Source organism: Sus scrofa, chromosome Y (assembly GCF_054392235.1).
Source record: "Sus scrofa isolate SSC_HxYL_T2T_F1_AM1 chromosome Y, Sscrofa_HxYL_maternal_Yorkshire_Landrace_v2.0, whole genome shotgun sequence".
Lineage (NCBI taxonomy): Eukaryota > Metazoa > Chordata > Mammalia > Artiodactyla > Suidae > Sus > Sus scrofa.
The window spans coordinates 42,643,488-42,666,500 of NC_139402.1; positions in this window are offsets into that span (position 1 = coordinate 42,643,488).

The following is a 23,013-nucleotide window of genomic DNA, read 5'->3' on the forward strand; positions in this document are numbered from 1 at the left end:
AGGAACTCCCTGGAGGTATCAAAAAACTGATCCCTTTAAGATGTCACATGTTCAAACACAAAGCTTCTAGAATCCACATTTAGCTTGGGAGCCTCATGAGCGTGGTGGCTCTGAGTCTAATATGGGTCTAATACTGTTCATCCAAGAGGACCACAAATCTGATGGATCCTCCTTTCCATCAACTTCGACATACCTCCAGAGCAAGAGCTCATCGTGTCCATCATTTAACTATCAAGGTTAGAGGGGAAGAATGTCCCACATATGGCCCATTTCACACCTTTTTCTCAAAGAGAGGTTGTTTGGGCACAAGGCTCCATGGGCATCATATCAGTGCCATGGCCACCGCTGGGACTGCACCTTTCAGAAAGAAGGCAACTCCACACACCGGGGAACATAATTTTCTCTATCATGATGGATGTATGATAACATGTGTAGCACTTCAGGGTCAAGTGCTTTTTCAGTCACTCCCTCACACGAATACACTATACAGAATCGCTTTGGAGAGAAAAGATGCCATTCCAAACACCCAAACAAAAGTCCCCTGGACAATGACATCAAGGAACAACTGAGGAGGAACACATAATGAGGTGTCATTACAATCGGAAGGGTCTTTTCCGGTTAGGGAAAATAGAGGTTGACATTTAGGTTGACCCACACCTCGTGTACTTGAAAAGACATGGGCGCCAAGAAGGGAGGACAGCTTGCAACCATCAAATTTCTAGAGACAGGCCAGGAACAAGTGAAAATCTCATGCAAGAGTCCTGAGATAGCCTTTGTGTCGAATAGTCGACGGAAACACAGACAAGGGCTTGGGAAGGAAATTGTGCCCTGGAATGTGGCTTGTATCCAAATCTCATCTCTCTTTCTCTCTTTCTCACTCTCTCTCTCGGCTTCTTCCTCCTTCATATTCTCTCGAATCCTCCTCATCAAAGGTGATCTGTGCTGGTCCAGGATGGCATATCTCAGCCAGGAGAGCAGTCAAATTCTTTCACCAAGATTTTCCATCAGTGTTCCAAACTCCTATCAAATATGAAAGCATTATTCCTGAAATAACTCCTCTGTCTATATGGAGATATTCCACCTTACACAGTGTACCCCTATCTTACCATTGTCAGCCCTTCACACTGACAGATAACCATCCCATTTGTACTGCGTACTACATGGTCACAAATTTGAATCTAAGAGCAACATCTTTTCAACCACCTACACATAAGGGACCAAGTGAGAATTCACTTCTCTGCAGCACACCCCACCTGTGGGATCAGGTATGTGATGTTGCGGATCAGGAGGATCTCTCGACTCTTTCTAAAGGGAGTTAAGAAATGAAGTCTCTGACTCTCCATGTCTCAGGGAATTGGCATTTAAGAAGTGGACTGAGCACCCTTCAGCAGGGTCTGAATGACAATGGGACAGAGTTCAAGGATTCGGTCCCCTAAAACCAGTCTCCATTTGGGACAATCTTCCTCTTTCTCTAGACCATCAATTGGCAGGCCAGAGGCCCCCCTCGACCAAGGGGGAAACCTCAAGACCTGCCCATGTAGCTCTCACAACAGGCCTCATGGTGGAGATGAAGCGAGACTCATTAAATTCCTGACAACTGTGTACCCGACACACAGGCCAGCAGTGGAACTAGTAACCCCACATCCATCCAGCACCCCAATACACAGAACGTATACTTATCAACCAGTGAAATTACCACCAGACGTATTCAAGTTTAATTCTCGGGAAATTTGTTACTGTCGATAGCTAGTGTGAGTTCTCATCTATTGACGTGTACGTTCAGAAGCAGGGAATTGTACTGCCCCCATTCCAATATTTCCTCAAGGTTGATATTGAGGGCCTCGTCCTTGGTTGAAGGCCGAGGGGCCTCTTTTCATGCTTTGAGCTCTGGAATGAGATTTCTCATCCCGGTCATACTTAGGAGTCTTTTTTCACCGGTGGGAAAAGACTGGAAGTGATAAGCTCACTGGGCCCTTTCAGATATATCATAATCCAAAAGCAAGCCTGAGCCGTGGCTATTTATTTACTCAGGAGCCGGATGAGAATGGTGTCCATGAGAAGAATGCTGGAAAGAATACTTATCATCCAAGGGTCCAGTAAATCCAATGGATCATCCTTTAATGTAGTATCAGCATACCTCCAGATCATGAGCTCAGGCTGCCCGATGTACAACAATTGAGGGGTGACGGTGAGAGCTTCCCACTTTGGGCTCTCCCAAGAAATGGATTCTCGGCAGCATTCCCTACCTGCTCCATGAGTTACTGTTCATTTGCTCGTGGGTGGATCTCTGCACTCGTTCTTTGGGAATTTAGAATAGCAAGTCTATGACTCTTCATGTCTCAATGATTGGGCATCCAAACAATGCTCTGAGCATCCTTGGCCAGTGGGCTGGCCAATCATAGCCCAGAGGGCAAGATGTCTGTCAACCAAATCCATCTCTCTAAGGAATAGACCTCCCCATTCTCTAGCCTCAGGAGTGTCAGGGACAGAGCCCACTCCCTTCCAGGATGGAACTTTCAATACGCTCCAATTGCAGGCATCATCACAGGGCTCCTGGAAGTTCAGACAAGCGACCCACCTTTCCTACCTTATGACTGTAGACACAACAAACACACTGGCGCTCGCCCCACGCACTACACTCCCAGGAAGCACTCCATGAGAGGGAGGGCTTGTTCTTTTCCCCCTGTGGAAAAGGCACCTGAAAGAGACCGGTTACATCTCGGTTAAATGGCCTCTGTTTGGAGGTCTCCCCTGTGGCTTAGGCTATGGAAATATGGATTCAGAAGGGTGGAGCTGAAAAGGCCCCATTGGGACTGTCTTCGTCAGGGGTTACATCCAGGGCCTCCTGCTTGGGGGAGAGCATTGGGGCATGAATGTCTTGTTTGTACACCAGGATGTCTTGTTTCAAATGGCCATGAAACACAATTCTTTCTTCACATGGAGGAACTCCCTTGAGGTATTCTGCCCACTGATGCCCTGAAGATATCACATGTTCAAGCACCAAGCCTCTAGAATCCACATTGAGCTTGGGAGCCTGATGAGAGTGGTGGCTAGGAGTCTACAGATGGAGATAATCGTGTTCATCCAAGAGGACCACCCATCTGGTGGATCCTCCTTTCCATCAACTTCGACAGACCTCCAGAGCAAGAGCTCATGGTGTCCATCATTGAACTCTCAATGTTTGAGTGGGAGAATGTCCCACATATGGCCCATCTCACACCTCTTTTCTCACAGAGAGGTTGTTTGGGCACAAGGCTCCATGGGCATCATATCAGTGCCATGGCCACCGCTGGCACTGCACCTTGCAGAAGGAAGGCAACTCCACACCCTGGGGAACCCAATTTTCTCTATCATGATGGATCTCTGATAACATGTGGAGCACGTCAGGGTCAAGTCCTTCCTCAGTCACTGCCTCACACGAATACACAGGACAGAATCTCTTTTGGAGAGAAAAGATGTCATTCCAAACACCCAAACTAAAGACCCTGGACAGTGAAATCAAGGAACGACTGAGCAAGAACACCGTATGAGCTGCTATTTCAATAGGAAGGGTCTTTTCCCCTTAGGGAACATATACGGTGTCATTTAACTTGACACGCCCCTCGCCTCATTTGAGAAGATATCAATGCCAAGCAGGGAGGACTGCTTGCAGCCGACATATTTCTAGAGACAGGCCAAGAAAGAGTGAAAATCTCATGCAAGAGTCCTGATATAGCCTTTGTGTCTAAGAGTCCCTGGAAACACAGACAAGGGCTTGGGAATGAAACTGTGCGCTGGAATGTGGCTTGTATCCAAATGTCATCTGTCACTCTCTCTCTCTCCCGCTCTCTCTCTCTCTCTCTTCCTCTCTGTCGGCTTCTTCCTCCTTCACATACTCTCGAATCCTCTTCATCCAAGGTGATCTGTGCTGCTCCAGGTTGGCATATCTCAGCCAGGAGAGCAGTCAAATTCTTTAACCAAGATTTTCCAACAGTCTTCCAAAATCCTATCAAATATAAAAGCATTTTTCCTGAAATTATTCCTCTGTTTGTATGGAGACATTCCACCTTACACAGTGTTCCCCTATCTTACCATTGTCAGCCCTTCACACTGACCGATAACCATCCCATTTGTAGTGCGTTCTACATGGTCACAGATTTGACTCCCAGATCAACATCTTTTCAACCACCTACACATAAGGGTCCGAGTGACAATTCAGTTCTCTGCAGCACACCCCACGTGTGGGATCAGGTCTTGAAGTGGCTGGTGAGGTGGATGCCTCGAGTCTTTGTAAGCGGACTTAGGAAATGTAGTCTCGGACTCTCCATGTCTCAGTGAATTGGCATCTACGAAGGGGTCTGAGCACCCTTCAGCAGGGTCTGAATGACAATGCGACACAGTTCAAGGATTCGGTCCCATAAAACCAGTCTCCATTTGGGACAATTCTCCTCCTTCTCTAGACCCTCAATTGGCAGGCCAGAGGCCCCTCTCGTCCAAGAGCGACACCTCAAGACCTGCCCATGGAGCCCTCATCACAGGACTCACGGAGGTAACAAGAGAGACTCCTGAAATTCCTGACAATTGTGTTCCCCACAAACAAGCCAGCAGTGATACTAGTCTCCCCACTTCCATCCAGCACCCCAGTAGACAGGACGTATGCTTATCCACGTGGGAAATACCCACCAGACATATCCCAGCTTCGTTCTCGGGAAATTTGTTACTGTGGATAGTCAGTGTGAGCTTTCATCTATTGACGCGTATGTCCCAAAGCAGGGAATTGTCCTTCCCCACATTCCAATATGTCCTCAGGGTTGATATTGAGGGCCTCGTCCTTGGTTGAAGGCAGAGGGGCCTATTGTCATGGTTTGAGCTCTGGAATGAGATGTATCAACCCGGTCATACTTAGGAGTCTTTCTTCCCCTGTTGGAAAAGACTGGATGTGATAAGCTCACTGGTCCCTTTCAGATGGATCATACTCCAAAAGCAAGCCTGAGCCGTGGATATTTATCTTCTCAGGAGCCTGCTGAGAATGGTGGCCATGAGAAGAATGCTGGAAAGAATACTTATCATCCAAGTCTCCAATACATCCAATGGATCCTCCTTTAATTTCGTATCAACATACCTCCAGATCATGAGCTCAGGCTGCACGATGCACAACAAGTGAGGGGTGACGGTGAGAGCTTCCCACTTTGGGCCATCACTCGCCTCTCTTCCCACAGAGGGTCTGTGGTGTCACAATGCTTGGTGGGCAGCATGCCATTGCCATGGCAACCATTGGGCCTGACCTTCTCAGATGGAAGGCAACTCCACCTCCTCTGTGCCCACCTGCTGTCTACAGAAGGATGGCTCTTCCCCTGAACGTGTGTCAGGCTCAACACGCTGGTTCCAGAACTGCATCCCAGGAATACACAGTCTGCAATCTCATGGGGAAAGAACATATGGGATTGAAAAAGACCCATTCCCCAAGGAGCCTGAACAGGAAAACAATGGCTGATGGAGGAAGAACAACACACGAGCATCCCTTTCCATGGGAGGAGGCTTTTCCACGGAAGGAAACTATGGAATATCTTTTCACCTGATTTCCACCCCATGCCATTGGAGAAGATATAGGTACCATATCAAGGCTTTCAAACCTGTCTTCCAGTATGGAGCAGGGATGGTAATGGACCCATTTTGGGAGTCAGGCCAGGAAGGAGAGAAGACTCTCGTACAAGTGTGCTGGTTTATCCCATTTGTGGGATATCCACCTTACACCAAGACATGTTCTTGGAGCAATTATCCTGCCATTCACGGTTGCTGGAATCCACAGCTGCTGTACCTCTCTCTCTCCTTCTTTTCATCTCCTTCTCTCTAGCTCTCTCACTCTCCCCTCGGCCCCCTTTCAATGTCTCTTGATCCTCCTGCTGCAAGTTGACCTGTGGTGATAATGGAGGAAATATAGTAGCCAAGAGAATGGTCCAAGTGATCCCCCATCCATTTATCCCTGTCATCCTAGGTCTGATCAAATATAAAATCCGTGGTCCAGAAAGACTTCCTGTGCTGTGTGGAGACACCCCAACTAGGTCATCCTTCCACAACACTTCCCATATTCAGCCCTTCCTGTGGACACGCTGACCACTTCATATGTACTTCGGTCTGGAGGGTCCCATATTGGACTCAGAGAGCAACACACTTGTAACAACGTTCACATGAGTGCTCTCCCAAGAAATGGCTTCTCGGCAGCATTCCCTACCTGCTCCATGAGTTACTGTTCATTTGCTCGTGGGTGGATCTCTGCACTCGTTCTATGGGGATTTAGAATAGCAAGTCTATGACTCTTCATGTCTCAATGATTGGGCATCCAAACAATGCTCTGAGCATCCTTGGCCAGTGGGCTGGCCAATCATAGCCCAGAGTGCAAGATGTCTGTCAAGCAAATCCATCTCTCTAAGGAATAGACCTCCTCATTCTCTAGCCTCAGGAGTGTCAGGGACAGAGCCCACTCCCTTCCAGGATGGAACTTTCAATACGCTCCAATTGCAGGCATCATCACAGGGCTCCTGGAAGTTCAGACAAGCGACCCACCTTTCCTACCTTATGACTGTAGACACAACAAACACACTGGCGCTCGCCCCACGCACCACACTCCCAGGAAGCACTCCATGAGAGGGAGGGCTTGTTCTTATCCCCCTGTGGAAAAGGCACCTGAAAGAGACCGGTTACATCTCGGTTAAATGGCCTCTGTTTGGAGGGCTCCCCTGTGGCTTAGGCTATGGAAATATGGATTCAGAAGTGTGGAGCTGAAAAGGCCCCATTGGGACTGTCTTCGTCAGAGGTTCCATCCAGGGCCTCCTGCTTGGGGGAGAGCATTGGGGCATGGATGTCTTGTTTGTACACCAGGATGTCTTGTTTCAAATGGCCATGAAGCACAATTCTTTCTTCACATGGAGGAACTCCCTTGAGGTATTCTGCCCACTGATGCCCTGAAGATATCACATGTTCAAGCACCAAGCCTCTAGAATCCACATTGAGCTTGGGAGCCTGATGAGAGTGGTGGCTAGGAGTCTACAGATGGAGATAATCGTGTTCATCCAAGAGGACCACCCATCTGGTGGATCCTCCTTTCCATCAACTTCGACAGACCTCCAGAGCAAGAGCTCATGGTGTCCATCATTGAACTCTCAATGTTTGAGTGGGAGAATGTCCCACATATGGCCCATCTCACACCTCTTTTCTCACAGAGAGGTTGTTTGGGCACAAGGCTCCATGGGCATCATATCAGTGCCATGGCCACCGCTGGCACTGCACCTTGCAGAAGGAAGGCAACTCCACACCCTGGGGAACCCAATTTTCTCTATCATGATGGATCTCTGATAACATGTGGAGCACGTCAGGGTCAAGTCCTTCCTCAGTCACTGCCTCACACGAATACACAGGACAGAATCTCTTTTGGAGAGAAAAGATGTCATTCCAAACACCCAAACAAAAGACCCTGGACAGTGAAATCAAGGAACGACTGAGCAAGAACACCGTATGAGCTGCTACTTCAATAGGAAGGGTCTTTTCCCCTTAGGGAACATATACGGTGTCATTTAACTTGACACGCCCCTCGCCTCATTTGAGAAGATATCAATGCCAAGCAGGGAGGACTGCTTGCAGCCGACATATTTCTAGAGACAGGCCAAGAAAGAGTGAAAATCTCATGCAAGAGTCCTGATATAGCCTTTGTGTCTAAGAGTCCCTGGAAACACAGACAAGGGCTTGGGAATGAAACTGTGCGCTGGAATGTGGCTTGTATCCAAATGTCATCTGTCACTCTCTCTCTCTCCCGCTCTCTCTCTCTCTCTTCCTCTCTGTCGGCTTCTTCCTCCTTCACATACTCTCGAATCCTCTTCATCCAAGGTGATCTGTGCTGCTCCAGGTTGGCATATCTCAGCCAGGAGAGCAGTCAAATTCTTTAACCAAGATTTTCCAACAGTCTTCCAAAATCCTATCAAATATAAAAGCATTTTTCCTGAAATTATTCCTCTGTTTGTATGGAGACATTCCACCTTACACAGTGTTCCCCTATCTTACCATTGTCAGCCCTTCACACTGACCGATAACCATCCCATTTGTAGTGCGTTCTACATGGTCACAGATTTGACTCCCAGATCAACATCTTTTCAACCACCTACACATAAGGGACCGAGTGAGAATTCAGTTCTCTGCAGCACACCCCACGTGTGGGATCAGGTCTTGAAGTGGCTGGTGAGGTGGATGCCTCGAGTCTTTGTAAGCGGACTTAGGAAATGTAGTCTCGGACTCTCCATGTCTCAGTGAATTGGCATCTACGAAGGGGTCTGAGCACCCTTCAGCAGGGTCTGAATGACAATGCGACAGAGTTCAAGGATTCGGTCCCCTAAAACCAGTCTCCATTTGGGACAATTCTCCTCCTTCTCTAGACCCTCAATTGGCAGGCCAGGGGCCCCTCTCGTCCAAGAGCGACACCTCAAGCCCTGCCCATGGAGCCCTCATCACAGGACTCACGGAGGTAACAAGAGAGACTCCTGAAATTCCCGACAATTGTGTTCCCCACAAACAAGCCAGCAGTGATACTAGTCTCCCCACTTCCATCCAGCACCCCAGTAGACAGGACGTATGCTTATCCACCTGGGACATACCCACCAGACATATCCCAGCTTCGTTCTCGGGAAATTTGTTACTGTGGATAGTCAGTGTGAGCTTTCATCTATTGACGCGTATGTCCCAAAGCAGGGAATTGTCCTTCCCCACATTCCAATATGTCCTCAGGGTTGATATTGAGGGCCTCGTCCTTGGTTGAAGGCAGAGGGGCCTATTGTCATGGTTTGAGCTCTGGAATGAGATGTATCAACCCGGTCATACTTAGGAGTCTTTCTTCCCCTGTTGGAAAAGACTGGATGTGATAAGCTCACTGGTCCCTTTCAGATGGATCATACTCCAAAAGCAAGCCTGAGCCGTGGATATTTATCTTCTCAGGAGCCTGCTGAGAATGGTGGCCATGAGAAGAATGCTGGAAAGAATACTTATCATCCAAGTCTCCAATACATCCAATGGATCCTCCTTTAATTTCGTATCAACATACCTCCAGATCATGAGCTCAGGCTGCACGATGCACAACAAGTGAGGGGTGACGGTGAGAGCTTCCCACTTTGGGCCATCACTCGCCTCTCTTCCCACAGAGGGTCTGTGGTGTCACAATGCTTGGTGGGCAGCATGCCATTGCCATGGCAACCATTGGGCCTGACCTTCTCAGATGGAAGGCAACTCCACCTCCTCTGTGCCCACCTGCTGTCTACAGAAGGATGGCTCTTCCCCTGAACGTGTGTCAGGCTCAACACGCTGGTTCCAGAACTGCATCCCAGGAATACACAGTCTGCAATCTCATGGGGAAAGAACATATGGGATTGAAAAAGACCCATTCCCCAAGGAGCCTGAACAGGAAAACAATGGCTGATGGAGGAAGAAGAACACACGAGCATCCCTTTCCATGGGAGGAGGCTTTTCCACGGAAGGAAACTATGGAATATCTTTTCACCTGATTTCCACCCCATGCCATTGGAGAAGATATAGGTACCATATCAAGGCTTTCAAACCTGTCTTCCAGTATGGAGCAGGGAGTGTAATGGACCCATTTTGGGAGTCAGGCCAGGAAGGAGAGAAGACTCTCGTACAAGTGTGCTGGTTTATCCCATTTGTGGGATATCCACCTTACACCAAGACATGTTCTTGGAGCAATTATCCTGCCATTCACGGTTGCTGGAATCCACAGCTGCTGTACCTCTCTCTCTCCTTCTTTTCATCTCCTTCTCTCTAGCTCTCTCACTCTCCCCTCGGCCCCCTTTCAATGTCTCTTGATCCTCCTGCTGCAAGTTGACCTGTGGTGATAATGGAGGAAATATAGTAGCCAAGAGAATGGTCCAAGTGATCCCCCATCCATTTATCCCTGTCATCCTAGGTCTGATCAAATATAAAATCCGTGGTCCAGAAAGACTTCCTGTGCTGTGTGGAGACACCCCAACTAGGTCATCCTTCCACAACACTTCCCATATTCAGCCCTTCCTGTGGACACGCTGACCACTTCATATGTACTTCGGTCTGGAGGGTCCCATATTGGACTCAGAGAGCAACACACTTGTAACAACGTTCACATGAGTGCTCTCCCAAGAAATGGCTTCTCGGCAGCATTCCCTACCTGCTCCATGAGTTACTGTTCATTTGCTCGTGGGTGGATCTCTGCACTCGTTCTATGGGGATTTAGAATAGCAAGTCTATGACTCTTCATGTCTCAATGATTGGGCATCCAAACAATGCTCTGAGCATCCTTGGCCAGTGGGCTGGCCAATCATAGCCCAGAGTGCAAGATGTCTGTCAAGCAAATCCATCTCTCTAAGGAATAGACCTCCTCATTCTCTAGCCTCAGGAGTGTCAGGGACAGAGCCCACTCCCTTCCAGGATGGAACTTTCAATACGCTCCAATTGCAGGCATCCTCACAGGGCTCCTGGAAGTTCAGACAAGCGACCCACCTTTCCTACCTTATGACTGTAGACACAACAAACACACTGGCGCTCGCCCCACGCACCACACACCCAGGAAGCACTCCATGAGAGGGAGGGCTTGTTCTTATCCCCCTGTGGAAAAGGCACCTGAAAGAGACCGGTTACATCTCGGTTAAATGGCCTCTGTTTGGAGGGCTCCCCTGTGGCTTAGGCTATGGAAATATGGATTCAGAAGTGTGGAGCTGAAAAGGCCCCATTGGGACTGTCTTCGTCAGAGGTTCCATCCAGGGCCTCCTGCTTGGGGGAGAGCATTGGGGCATGGATGTCTTGTTTGTACACCAGGATGTCTTGTTTCAAATGGCCATGAAGCACAATTCTTTCTTCACATGGAGGAACTCCCTTGAGGTATTCTGCCCACTGATGCCCTGAAGATATCACATGTTCAAGCACCAAACCTCTAGAATCCACATTGAGCTTGGGAGCCTGATGAGACTGGTGGCTAGGAGTCTACAGATGGAGATAATCGTGTTCATCCAAGAGGACCACCCATCTGGTGGATCCTCCTTTCCATCAACTTCGACAGACCTCCAGAGCAAGAGCTCATGGTGTCCATCATTGAACTCTCAATGTTTGAGTGGGAGAATGTCCCACATATGGCCCATCTCACACCTCTTTTCTCACAGAGAGGTTGTTTGGGCACAAGGCTCCATGGGCATCATATCAGTGCCATGGCCACCGCTGGCACTGCACCTTGCAGAAGGAAGGCAACTCCACACCCTGGGGAACCCAATTTTCTCTATCATGATGGATCTCTGATAACATGTGGAGCACGTCAGGGTCAAGTCCTTCCTCAGTCACTGCCTCACACGAATACACAGGACAGAATCTCTTTTGGAGAGAAAAGATGTCATTCCAAACACCCAAACAAAAGACCCTGGACAGTAAAATCAAGGAACGACTGAGGAAGAACACCGTATGAGCTGCTACTTCAATAGGAAGGGTCTTTTCCCCTTAGGGAACATATACGTTGTCATTTAACTTGACACGCCCCTCGCCTCATTTGAGAAGATATCAATGCCAAGCAGGGAGGACTGCTTGCAGCCGACATATTTCTAGAGACAGGCCAAGAAAGAGTGAAAATCTCATGCAAGAGTCCTGATATAGCCTTTGTGTCTAAGAGTCCCTGGAAACACAGACAAGGGCTTGGGAATGAAACTGTGCGCTGGAATGTGGCTTGTATCCAAATGTCATCTGTCACTCTCTCTCTCTCCCGCTCTCTCTCTCTCTCTCTTCCTCTCTGTCGGCTTCTTCCTCCTTCACATACTCTCGAATCCTCTTCATCCAAGGTGATCTGTGCTGCTCCAGGTTGGCATATCTCAGCCAGGAGAGCAGTCAAATTCTTTAACCAAGATTTTCCAACAGTCTTCCAAAATCCTATCAAATATAAAAGCATTTTTCCTGAAATTATTCCTCTGTTTGTATGGAGACATTCCACCTTACACAGTGTTCCCCTATCTTACCATTGTCAGCCCTTCACACTGACCGATAACCATCCCATTTGTAGTGCGTTCTACATGGTCACAGATTTGACTCCCAGATCAACATCTTTTCAACCACCTACACATAAGGGACCGAGTGAGAATTCAGTTCTCTGCAGCACACCCCACGTGTGGGATCAGGTCTTGAAGTGGCTGGTGAGGTGGATGCCTCGAGTCTTTGTAAGCGGACTTAGGAAATGTAGTCTCGGACTCTCCATGTCTCAGTGAATTGGCATCTACGAAGGGGTCTGAGCACCCTTCAGCAGGGTCTGAATGACAATGCGACACAGTTCAAGGATTCGGTCCCCTAAAACCAGCCTCCATTTCGGACAATTCTCCTCCTTCTCTAGACCCTCAATTGGCAGGCCAGAGGCCCCTCTCGTCCAAGAGCGACACCTCAAGACCTGCCCATGGAGCCCTCATCACAGGACTCACGGAGGTAACAAGAGAAACTCCTGAAATTCCTGACAATTGTGTTCCCCACAAACAAGCCAGCAGTGATACTAGTCTCCCCACTTCCATCCAGCACCCCAGTAGACAGGACGTATGCTTATCCACGTGGGAAATACCCACCAGACATATCCCAGCTTCGTTCTCGGGAAATTTGTTACTGTGGATAGTCAGTGTGAGCTTTCATCTATTGACGTGTATGTCCCAAAGCAGGGAATTGTCCTTCCCCACATTCCAATATGTCCTCAGGGTTGATATTGAGGGCCTCGTCCTTGGTTGAAGGCAGAGGGGCCTATTGTCATGGTTTGAGCTCTGGAATGAGATGTATCAACCCGGTCATACTTAGGAGTCTTTCTTCCCCTGTTGGAAAAGACTGGATGTGATAAGCTCACTGGTCCCTTTCAGATGGATCATACTCCAAAAGCAAGCCTGAGCCGTGGATATTTATCTTCTCAGGAGCCTGCTGAGAATGGTGGCCATGAGAAGAATGCTGGAAAGAATACTTATCATCCAAGTCTCCAATACATCCAATGGATCCTCCTTTAATTTCGTATCAACATACCTCCAGATCATGAGCTCAGGCTGCACGATGCACAACAAGTGAGGGGTGACGGTGAGAGCTTCCCACTTTGGGCCATCACTCGCCTCTCTTCTCACAGAGGGTCTGTGGTGTCACAATGCTTGGTGGGCAGCATGCCATTGCCATGGCAACCATTGGGCCTGACCTTCTCAGATGGAAGGCAACTCCACCTCCTCTGTGCCCACCTGCTGTCTACAGAAGGATGGCTCTTCCCCTGAACGTGTGTCAGGCTCAACACGCTGGTTCCAGAACTGCATCCCAGGAATACACAGTCTGCAATCTCATGGGGAAAGAACATATGGGATTGAAAAAGACCCATTCCCCAAGGAGCCTGAACAGGAAAACAATGGCTGATGGAGGAAGAACAACACACGAGCATCCCTTTCCATGGGAGGAGGCTTTTCCACGGAAGGAAACTATGGAATATCTTTTCACCTGATTTCCACCCCATGCCATTGGAGAAGATATAGGTACCATATCAAGGCTTTCAAACCTGTCTTCCAGTATGGAGCAGGGATGGTAATGGACCCATTTTGGGAGTCAGGCCAGGAAGGAGAGAAGACTCTCGTACAAGTGTGCTGGTTTATCCCATTTGTGGGATATCCACCTTACACCAAGACATGTTCTTGGAGCAATTATCCTGCCATTCACGGTTGCTGGAATCCACAGCTGCTGTACCTCTCTCTCTCCTTCTTTTCATCTCATTCTCTCTAGCTCTCTCACTCTCCCCTCGGCCCCCTTTCAATGTCTCTTGATCCTCCTGCTGCAAGTTGACCTGTGGTGATAATGGAGGAAATATAGTAGCCAAGAGAATGGTCCAAGTGATCCCCCATCCATTTATCCCTGTCATCCTAGGTCTGATCAAATATAAAATCCGTGGTCCAGAAAGACTTCCTGTGCTGTGTGGAGACACCCCAACTAGGTCATCCTTCCACAACACATCCCATATTCAGCCCTTCCTGTGGACACGCTGACCACTTCATATGTACTTCGGTCTGGAGGGTCCCATATTGGACTCAGAGAGCAACACACTTGTAACAACGTTCACATGAGTGCTCTCCCAAGAAATGGCTTCTCGGCAGCATTCCCTACCTGCTCCATGAGTTACTGTTCATTTGCTCGTGGGTGGATCTCTGCACTCGTTCTATGGGGATTTAGAATAGCAAGTCTATGACTCTTCATGTCTCAATGATTGGGCATCCAAACAATGCTCTGAGCATCCTTGGCCAGTGGGCTGGCCAATCATAGCCCAGAGTGCAAGATGTCTGTCAAGCAAATCCATCTCTCTAAGGAATAGACCTCCTCATTCTCTAGCCACAGGAGTGTCAGGGACAGAGCCCACTCCCTTCCAGGATGGAACTTTCAATACGCTCCAATTGCAGGCATCATCACAGGGCTCCTGGAAGTTCAGACAAGCGACCCACCTTTCCTACCTTATGACTGTAGACACAACAAACACACTGGCGCTCGCCCCACGCACCACACTCCCAGGAAGCACTCCATGAGAGGGAGGGCTTGTTCTTATCCCCCTGTGGAAAAGGCACCTGAAAGAGATCGGTTACATCTCGGTTAAATGGCCTCTGTTTGGAGGGCTCCCCTGTGGCTTAGGCTATGGAAATATGGATTCAGAAGTGTGGAGCTGAAAAGGCCCCATTGGGACTGTCTTCGTCAGAGGTTCCATCCAGGGCCTCCTGCTTGGGGGAGAGCATTGGGGCATGGATGTCTTGTTTGTACACCAGGATGTCTTGTTTCAAATGGCCATGAAGCACAATTCTTTCTTCACATGGAGGAACTCCCTTGAGGTATTCTGCCCACTGATGCCCTGAAGATATCACATGTTCAAGCACCAAGCCTCTAGAATCCACATTGAGCTTGGGAGCCTGATGAGAGTGGTGGCTAGGAGTCTACAGATGGAGATAATCGTGTTCATCCAAGAGGACCACCCATCTGGTGGATCCTCCTTTCCATCAACTTCGACAGACCTCCAGAGCAAGAGCTCATGGTGTCCATCATTGAACTCTCAATGTTTGAGTGGGAGAATGTCCCACATATGGCCCATCTCACACCTCTTTTCTCACAGAGAGGTTGTTTGGGCACAAGGCTCCATGGGCATCATATCAGTGCCATGGCCACCGCTGGCACTGCACCTTGCAGAAGGAAGGCAACTCCACACCCTGGGGAACCCAATTTTCTCTATCATGATGGATCTCTGATAACATGTGGAGCACGTCAGGGTCAAGTCCTTCCTCAGTCACTGCCTCACACGAATACACAGGACAGAATCTCTTTTGGAGAGAAAAGATGTCATTCCAAACACCCAAACTAAAGACCCTGGACAGTGAAATCAAGGAACGACTGAGCAAGAACACCGTATGAGCTGCTATTTCAATAGGAAGGGTCTTTTCCCCTTAGGGAACATATACGGTGTCATTTAACTTGACACGCCCCTCGCCTCATTTGAGAAGATATCAATGCCAAGCAGGGAGGACTGCTTGCAGCCAACATATTTCTAGAGACAGGCCAAGAAAGAGTGAAAATCTCATGCAAGAGTCCTGATATAGCCTTTGTGTCTAAGAGTCCCTGGAAACACAGACAAGGGCTTGGGAATGAAACTGTGCGCTGGAATGTGGCTTGTATCCAAATGTCATCTGTCACTCTCTCTCTCTCCCGCTCTCTCTCTCTCTCTCTTCCTCTCTGTCGGCTTCTTCCTCCTTCACATACTCTCGAATCCTCTTCATCCAAGGTGATCTGTGCTGTTCCAGGTTGGCATATCTCAGCCAGGAGAGCAGTCAAATTCTTTAACCAAGATTTTCCAACAGTCTTCCAAAATCCTATCAAATATAAAAGCATTTTTCCTGAAATTATTCCTCTGTTTGTATGGAGACATTCCACCTTACACAGTGTTCCCCTATCTTACCATTGTCAGCCCTTCACACTGACCGATAACCATCCCATTTGTAGTGCGTTCTACATGGTCACAGATTTGACTCCGAGATCAACATCTTTTCAACCACCTACACATAAGGGACCGAGTGAGAATTCAGTTCTCTGCAGCACACCCCACGTGTGGGATCAGGTCTTGAAGTGGCTGGTGAGGTGGATGCCTCGAGTCTTTGTAAGCGGACTTAGGAAATGTAGTCTCGGACTCTCCATGTCTCAGTGAATTGGCATCTACGAAGGGGTCTGAGCACCCTTCAGCAGGGTCTGAATGACAATGCGACAGAGTTCAAGGATTCGGTCCCCTCAAACCAGTCTCCATTTGGGACAATTCTCCTCCTTCTCTAGACCCTCAATTGGCAGGCCAGAGGCCCCTCTCGTCCAAGAGCGACACCTCAAGACTGCCCATGGAGCCCTCATCACAGGACTCACGGAGGTAACAAGAGAGACTCCTGAAATTCCTGACAATTGTGTTCCCCACAAACAAGCCAGCAGTGATACTAGTCTCCCCACTTCCATCCAGCACCCCAGTAGACAGGACGTATGCTTATCCACGTGGGAAATACCCACCAGACATATCCCAGCTTCGTTCTCGGGAAATTTGTTACTGTGGATAGTCAGTGTGAGCTTTCATCTATTGACGTGTATGTCCCAAAGCAGGGAATTGTCCTTCCCCACATTCCAATATGTCCTCAGGGTTGATATTGAGGGCCTCGTCCTTGGTTGAAGGCAGAGGGGCCTATTGTCATGGTTTGAGCTCTGGAATGAGATGTATCAACCCGGTCATACTTAGGAGTCTTTCTTCCCCTGTTGGAAAAGACTGGATGTGATAAGCTCACTGGTCCCTTTCAGATGGATCATACTCCAAAAGCAAGCCTGAGCCGTGGATATTTATCTTCTCAGGAGCCTGCTGAGAATGGTGGCCATGAGAAGAATGCTGGAAAGAATACTTATCATCCAAGTCTCCAATACATCCAATGGATCCTCCTTTAATTTCGTATCAACATACCTCCAGATCATGAGCTCAGGCTGCACGATGCACAACAAGTGAGGGGTGACGGTGAGAGCTTCCCACTTTGGGCCATCACTCGCCTCTCTTCTCACAGAGGGTCTGTGGTGTCACAATGCTTGGTGGGCAGCATGCCATTGCCATGGCAACCATTGGGCCTGACCTTCTCAGATGGAAGGCAACTCCACCTCCTCTGTGCCCACCTGCTGTCTACAGAAGGATGGCTCTTCCCCTGAACGTGTGTCAGGCTCAACACGCTGGTTCCAGAACTGCATCCCAGGAATACACAGTCTGCAATCTCATGGGGAAAGAACATATGGGATTGAAAAAGACCCATTCCCCAAGGAGCCTGAACAGGAAAACAATGGCTGATGGAGGAAGAACAACACACGAGCATCCCTTTCCATGGGAGGAGGCTTTTCCACGGAAGGAAACTATGGAATATCTTTTCACCTGATTTCCACCCCATGCCATTGGAGAAGATATAGGTACCATATCAAGGCTTTCAAACCTGTCTTCCAGTATGGAGCAGGGATGGTAATGGACCCATTTTGGGAGTCAGGCCAGGAAGGAGAGAAGACTCTCGTACAAGTGTGCTGGTTTATCCCATTTGTGGGATATCCACCTTACACCAAGACATGTTCTTGGAGCAATTATCCTGCCATTCACGGTTGCTGGAATCCACAGCTGCTGTACCTCTCTCTCTCCTTCTTTTCATCTCCTTCTCTCTAGCTCTCTCACTCTCCCCTCGGCCCCCTTTCAATGTCTCTTGATCCTCCTGCTGCAAGTTGACCTGTGGTGATAATGGAGGAAATATAGTAGCCAAGAGAATGGTCCAAGTGATCCCCCATCCATTTATCCCTGTCATCCTAGGTCTGATCAAATATAAAATCCGTGGTCCAGAAAGACTTCCTGTGCTGTGTGGAGACACCCCAACTAGGTCAGCCTTCCACAACACTTCCCATATTCAGCCCTTCCTGTGGACACGCTGACCACTTCATATGTACTTCGGTCTGGAGGGTCCCATATTGGACTCAGAGAGCAGCACACTTGTAACAACGTTCACATGAGTGCTCTCCCAAGAAATGGCTTCTCGGCAGCATTCCCTACCTGCTCCATGAGTTACTGTTCATTTGCTCGTGGGTGGATCTCTGCACTCGTTCTTTGGGGATTTAGAATAGCAAGTCTATGACTCTTCATGTCTCAATGATTGGGCATCCAAACAATGCTCTGAGCATCCTTGGCCAGTGGGCTGGCCAATCATAGCCCAGAGGGCAAGATGTCTGTCAACCAAATCCATCTCTCTAAGGAATAGACCTCCCCATTCTCTAGCCTCAGGAGTGTCAGGGACAGAGCCCACTCCCTTCCAGGATGGAACTTTCAATACGCTCCAATTGCAGGCATCATCACAGGGCTCCTGGAAGTTCAGACAAGCGACCCACCTTTCCTACCTTATGACTGTAGACACAACAAACACACTGGCGCTCGCCCCACGCACCACACTCCCAGGAAGCACTCCATGAGAGGGAGGGCTTGTTCTTATTCCCCTGTGGAAAAGGCACCTGAAAGAGACCGGTTACATCTCGGTTAAATGGCCTCTGTTTGGAGGGCTCCCCTGTGGCTTCGGCTATGGAAATATGGATTCAGAAGTGTGGAGCTGAAAAGGCCCCATTGGGACTGTCTTCGTCAGGGGTTCCATCCAGGGCCTCCTGCTTGGTGGAGAGCATTGGGGCATGGATGTCTTGTTTGTACACCAGGATGTCTTGTTTCAAATGGCCATGAAGCACAATTCTTTCTTCACATGGAGGAACTCCCTTGAGGTATTCTGCCCACTGATGCCCTGAAGATATCACATGTTCAAGCACCATGCCTCTAGAATCCACATTGACCTTGGGAGCCTGATGAGAGTGGTGGCTAGGAGTCTACAGATGGAGATAATCGTGTTCATCCAAGAGGACCACCCATCTGGTGGATCCTCCTTTCCATCAACTTCGACAGACCTCCAGAGCAAGAGCTCATGGTGTCCATCATTGAACTCTCAATGTTTGAGTGGGAGAATGTCCCACATATGGCCCATCTCACACCTCTTTTCTCACAGAGAGGTTGTTTGGGCACAAGGCTCCATGGGCATCATATCAGTGCCATGGCCACCGCTGGCACTGCACCTTGCAGAAGGAAGGCAACTCCACACCCTGGGGAACCCAATTTTCTCTATCATGATGGATCTCTGATAACATGTGGAGCACGTCAGGGTCAAGTCCTTCCTCAGTCACTGCCTCACACGAATACACAGGACAGAATCTCTTTTGGAGAGAAAAGATGTCATTCCAAACACCCAAACTAAAGACCCTGGACAGTGAAATCAAGGAACGACTGAGCAAGAACACCGTATGAGCTGCTATTTCAATAGGAAGGGTCTTTTCCCCTTAGGGAACATATACGGTGTCATTTAACTTGACACGCCCCTCGCCTCATTTGAGAAGATATCAATGCCAAGCAGGGAGGACTGCTTGCAGCCGACATATTTCTAGAGACAGGCCAAGAAAGAGTGAAAATCTCATGCAAGAGTCCTGATATAGCCTTTGTGTCTAAGAGTCCCTGGAAACACAGACAAGGGCTTGGGAATGAAACTGTGCGCTGGAATGTGGCTTGTATCCAAATGTCATCTGTCACTCTCTCTCTCTCCCGCTCTCTCTCTCTCTCTCTTCCTCTCTGTCGGCTTCTTCCTCCTTCACATACTCTCGAATCCTCTTCATCCAAGGTGATCTGTGCTGCTCCAGGTTGGCATATCTCAGCCAGGAGAGCAGTCAAATTCTTTAACCAAGATTTTCCAACAGTCTTCCAAAATCCTATCAAATATAAAAGCATTTTTCCTGAAATTATTCCTCTGTTTGTATGGAGACATTCCACCTTACACAGTGTTCCCCTATCTTACCATTGTCAGCCCTTCACACTGACCGATAACCATCCCATTTGTACTGCGTTCTACATGGTCACAGATTTGACTCCCAGATCAACATCTTCAACCACCTTAACATAAGGGTCCGAGTGAGAATTCACTTCTCTGCAGCACACCCCACGTGTGGGATCAGGTCTGTGAAGTGGCTGGTGAGGTGGATCCCTCGAGTCTTTGTAAGCGGAGTTAGGAAATGTAGTCTCGGACTCTCCATGTCTCAGTGAATTGGCATCTACGAAGGGGTCTGAGCACCCTTCAGCAGGGTCTGAATGACAATGCGACAGAGTTCAAGGATTCGGTCCCCTCAAACCAGTCTCCATTTGGGACAATTCTCCTCCTTCTCTAGACCCTCAATTGGCAGGCCAGGGGCCCCTCTCGTCCAAGAGCGACACCTCAAGACCTGCCCATGGAGCCCTCATCACAGGACTCACGGAGGTAACAAGAGAGACTCCTGAAATTCCCAACAATTGTGTTCCCCACAAACAAGCCAGCAGTGCAACTAGTCTCCCCACTTCCATCCAGCACCCCAGTAGACAGGACGTATGCTTATCCACGTGGGAAATACCCACCAGACATATCCCAGCTTCGTTCTCGGGAAATTTGTTACTGTGGATAGTCAGTGTGAGATTTCATCTATTGACGTGTATGTCCCAAAGCAGGGAATTGTCCTTCCCCACATTCCAATATGTCCTCAGGGTTGATATTGAGGGCCTCGTCCTTGGTTGAAGGCAGAGGGGCCTATTGTCATGGTTTGAGCTCTGGAATGAGATGTATCAACCCGGTCATACTTAGGAGTCTTTCTTCCCCTGTTGGAAAAGACTGGATGTGATAAGCTCACTGGTCCCTTTCAGATGGATCATACTCCAAAAGCAAGCCTGAGCCGTGGATATTTATCTTCTCAGGAGCCTGCTGAGAATGGTGGCCATGAGAAGAATGCTGGAAAGAATACTTATCATCCAAGTCTCCAATACATCCAATGGATCCTCCTTTAATTTCGTATCAACATACCTCCAGATCATGAGCTCAGGCTGCACGATGCACAACAAGTGAGGGGTGACGGTGAGAGCTTCCCACTTTGGGCCATCACTCGCCTCTCTTCTCACAGAGGGTCTGTGGTGTCACAATGCTTGGTGGGCAGCATGCCATTGCCATGGCAACCATTGGGCCTGACCTTCTCAGATGGAAGGCAACTCCACCTCCTCTGTGCCCACCTGCTGTCTACAGAAGGATGGCTCTTCCCCTGAACGTGTGTCAGGCTCAACACGCTGGTTCCAGAACTGCATCCCAGGAATACACAGTCTGCAATCTCATGGGGAAAGAACATATGGGATTGAAAAAGACCCATTCCCCAAGGAGCCTGAACAGGAAAACAATGGCTGATGGAGGAAGAACAACACACGAGCATCCCTTTCCATGGGAGGAGGCTTTTCCACGGAAGGAAACTATGGAATATCTTTTCACCTGATTTCCACCCCATGCCATTGGAGAAGATATAGGTACCATATCAAGGCTTTCAAACCTGTCTTCCAGTATGGAGCAGGGATGGTAATGGACCCATTTTGGGAGTCAGGCCAGGAAGGAGAGAAGACTCTCGTACAAGTGTGCTGGTTTATCCCATTTGTGGGATATCCACCTTACACCAAGACATGTTCTTGGAGCAATTATCCTGCCATTCACGCTTGCTGGAATCCACAGCTGCTGTACCTCTCTCTCTCCTTCTTTTCATCTCCTTCTCTCTAGCTCTCTCACTCTCCCCTCGGCCCCCCTTCAATGTCTCTGGAATCCTCCTGCTACAAGTTGACCTGTGGTGATAATGGAGGAAATATAGTACCCAAGAGAATGGTCCAAGTGATCCCCCATCCAGTTATCCCTGTCATCCTAGGTCTGATCAAATATAAAATCCGTGGTCCAGAAAGACTTCCTGTGCTGTGTGGAGACACCCCAACTAGGTCAGCCTTCCACAACACTTCCCATATTCAGCCCTTCCTGTGGACACGCTGACCACTTCATATGTACTTCGGTCTGGAGGGTCCCATATTAGACTCAGAGAGCAGCACACTTGTAACAACGTTCACATGAGTGCTCTCCCAAGAAATGGCTTCTCTGCAGCATTCCCTACCTGCTCCATGAGTTACTGTTCATTTGCTCGTGGGTGGATCTCTGCACTCGTTCTTTGGGGATTTAGAATAGCAAGTCTATGACTCTTCATGTCTCAATGATTGGGCATCCAAACAATGGTCTGAGCATCCTTGGCCAGTGGGCTGGCCAACAATAGCCCAGAGTGCAAGATGTCTGTTAAGCAAATCCATCTCTCTAAGGAATAGACCTCCTCATTCTCTAGCCTCAGGAGTGTCAGGGACAGAGCCCACTCCCTTCCAGGATGGAACTTTCAATACGCTCCAATTGCAGGCATCATCACAGGGCTCCTGGAAGTTCAGACAAGCGACCCACCTTTCCTACCTTATGACTGTAGACACAACAAACACACTGGCGCTCGCCCCACGCACCACACTCCCAGGAAGCACTCCATGAGAGGGAGGGCTTGTTCTTATTCCCCTGTGGAAAAGGCACCTGAAAGAGACCGGTTACATCTCGGTTAAATGGCCTCTGTTTGGAGGGCTCCCCTGTGGCTTCGGCTATGGAAATATGGATTCAGAAGTGTGGAGCTGAAAAGGCCCCATTGGGACTGTCTTCGTCAGGGGTTCCATCCAGGGCCTCCTGCTTGGTGGAGAGCATTGGGGCATGGATGTCTTGTTTGTACACCAGGATGTCTTGTTTCAAATGGCCATGAAGCACAATTCTTTCTTCACATGGAGGAACTCCCTTGAGGTATTCTGCCCACTGATGCCCTGAAGATATCACATGTTCAAGCACCATGCCTCTAGAATCCACATTGACCTTGGGAGCCTGATGAGAGTGGTGGCTAGGAGTCTACAGATGGAGATAATCGTGTTCATCCAAGAGGACCACCCATCTGGTGGATCCTCCTTTCCATCAACTTCGACAGACCTCCAGAGCAAGAGCTCATGGTGTCCATCATTGAACTCTCAATGTTTGAGTGGGA